Here is a 2,726-nt window from a genome sequence, read left to right on the forward strand (position 1 = left end):
TTGTGACAGCGTTGTGCGTGTGTATGTGTTATGCCTTTTTCCTCTTTTCTCTTCCTCCCTTTAGTCCCGTAATTCCTCTACCCCAGTGCAGGGTAGCCAACGGGAACCCCTTTCTGGTCTAACATCCCTGCCTCTCCCTCCTCCTCTTTATCTACCTATCTACTGATGTTGGAGAGCCATGCTACAACAAATAACATTCTCAGAAATGATCTCAAAAATTACACTCTGGGTTCCACATTTATGGGAAAAAAACAGGTATCGAAAGTAGACCTTGATCATAAGAAAATTTGAGATGCATACATTCAGTACACTCGCGGGGAAAATTCTGTTACGTCAGTTACAAAGCGACCCATTCGGGCAATAATGTCGTTTTCTGATGAAGCAATACAATACGTGCTTCATATGAAAGTTTTTTAATGTTATTGCTCCCGAAATTTATCATCGAACGTGTAAAAAACTAAACAGGACTTACCTGGTGAAGCTCCAGTAAGGGCAATGGGAGCAGAAGTGCTGCGTCTTCATCTTTCCAAGATGCACGTGCGAGTAATGCCTTTCTAGCTCCTGTTGTGAGTGGAAGTCCTCCCAGCACTCAGGGCAAGGGAAGTTTGCTCGCTGTTTGGAGGCGTTTTGTTCTGCATCAGCTGTAACAAGAAGATGAGGACAAAATGTTATTGTCAAAGCCCACACCCGAAAACAACCACACTTTGTATGTATGCGTTGTGGGAACATTTCAGAGAGCGGCATATTTGTGCACGGGATCACGCCCGAAATTATAGTGCGTCACGTTTTGAGATGGCAAAAAATGAAAACCAAACGCTGAACCTCTGCCATCATCACAGAAAATTACTCAGCCGATGCGTCCGTAAGAATGTAAACAATAGGACTGTTGGCCGCAGTAGTGCACATATAGGATATATTTTAGGTGGGATGTTTGAATGCACGCAGAGTCGTCAATTGTTCACTGCGCACTGCTGTAGTAAAATATCTGCAATAATCTGCAGAACCACTAAATACATATTTTCAAAACACTCATCACAGGTATTGGAAGAGTCCCAGAGCTTGAATAACTTGGCCTCAGTGGGCTACTCTGTCATGCCCAGAAATTCCTATTCGAATCACTAAATTTAGAGGCCGCCAGGGGTCAGATCAGCAAGAAAGTCTCACTATTTTGGCAGTACTTCCGAGAAATTGCACTTCAGAATCAAATGTTAGCAGCCTTTTACCTGGCCGACATATTCTAGTAGGTAGGAAAGGTATATAGAAACTGTGCGAGCTTTGCTGTCGCCGTCGGCTGGCGTAAATTTCTCTCTTGCGCTGTTTAGCAAAAACAAATCTTGTTCTTTTCTCATTGCATAGAAGGGTACGAATGATCGTGTTGTTCGTGTTAGCTTTTGGTGGGTTTATATGCGTATAAGGATCTAAGGCTATCCCTCACAATAAGCCTCACTAGTTCCTCGCAAATAAACACCACCATCGAACCATTTAGCAACGCTGAATTATTTCACAAAAAAAAAAACAATTCCGAAATAAATGTCGGTAACCTGGAGGCCCTATTGAAGCCTAAGCAGAGCGGTCGTATATGAGTCACCTGTGACAGCTTTTTCCTTGTAAATATTGATTCTTGCGCGGTCAATACACAACAATAAACATAAAGAGGACGTCTAAATTTAGCACAAGCATTTTTATGTGCAAAGGAGGAAGTTTCAAGTTCTGATATCAACTCGGAAAGTTAGATCAGTTCTTCCTGACATTCACCTTTCCGCCGGCCCTCGCGAACTTTTTCTTGAAATTTCAGTTAGATTTTTAATTGACTCTAAGAGTTTGGCGCTACTCAACTATGCTCCAGCAACGGCACAGTTCGCCCAAGGTAGATTCAGCGATTCCGCTCCCTCCCCGTCCTTTTCTCATGGATCCAAACTAATCTTTTAGGTTTTATTCAGTAATTTTTCCTTATACTTCTATTATATTCTTTTTGATTATTTTTCTCAACCTTTATTATCTATTTTTCACACTTGTAAGCGAACCCACTCTTGGAAGTCTCTATGTCAAGAGGTTGATTAGTTGATAAGATGGAATTTTGTGGGTAGGTTTATTGATTAATAAATTAGAGACAAAAATGTCGAAGAACCTTCGAAATAGCGCTGATGTCGATATATAGTGAGTGGACGAGAAAACAACCATGGACGACAAATAGTGAAAAAATAGGCAAAGGAGTCGAAATAAAGTTTGAAATCAACTGAATGGTGTTTCATGAGTGATAATTAAATGAAAAACGTTTCAATATTAAACAGTGATTACTTAATATATAAAGGCAAATTGCGCTCGACGGTTCAATAGGCTGAACGGTGATATAGCAGGCGGACGGAAAAGCAGCACTGGGGACAAATTTGAAAAAGAATATATGACGGGTGACAGGAAATGTTGCAAACACGGCTGCCACGGTAACGCGGGACGTCATGACGCCTGGTTGAAGTAGGGGTGTGCCTGACGTCAGAGGAGAGGGCGGCGCCTCGATAGGGTGAGAGGTGGCGCGATGGAAAGAACCTTCTTCAAAGTTCGTAGGCGTCGCCTCCGCTTCGGCGCTTCCGTCTTGCGTTGCCTCGCTGGCGTCGAGTGCGCGGGTTCCTTTCGTATGCGTTGAATGATGCATTATCTCGTTGTGCGATCATGTGCGCTTTGACGCGTTTGCTTTCGCATTCTCCCCATGCGACTCGCCGTAGTGATCT

This window comes from Amblyomma americanum, chromosome 9 (genome assembly GCF_052857255.1).
Source record: "Amblyomma americanum isolate KBUSLIRL-KWMA chromosome 9, ASM5285725v1, whole genome shotgun sequence".
Classification (NCBI taxonomy): Eukaryota; Metazoa; Arthropoda; class Arachnida; order Ixodida; family Ixodidae; genus Amblyomma; species Amblyomma americanum.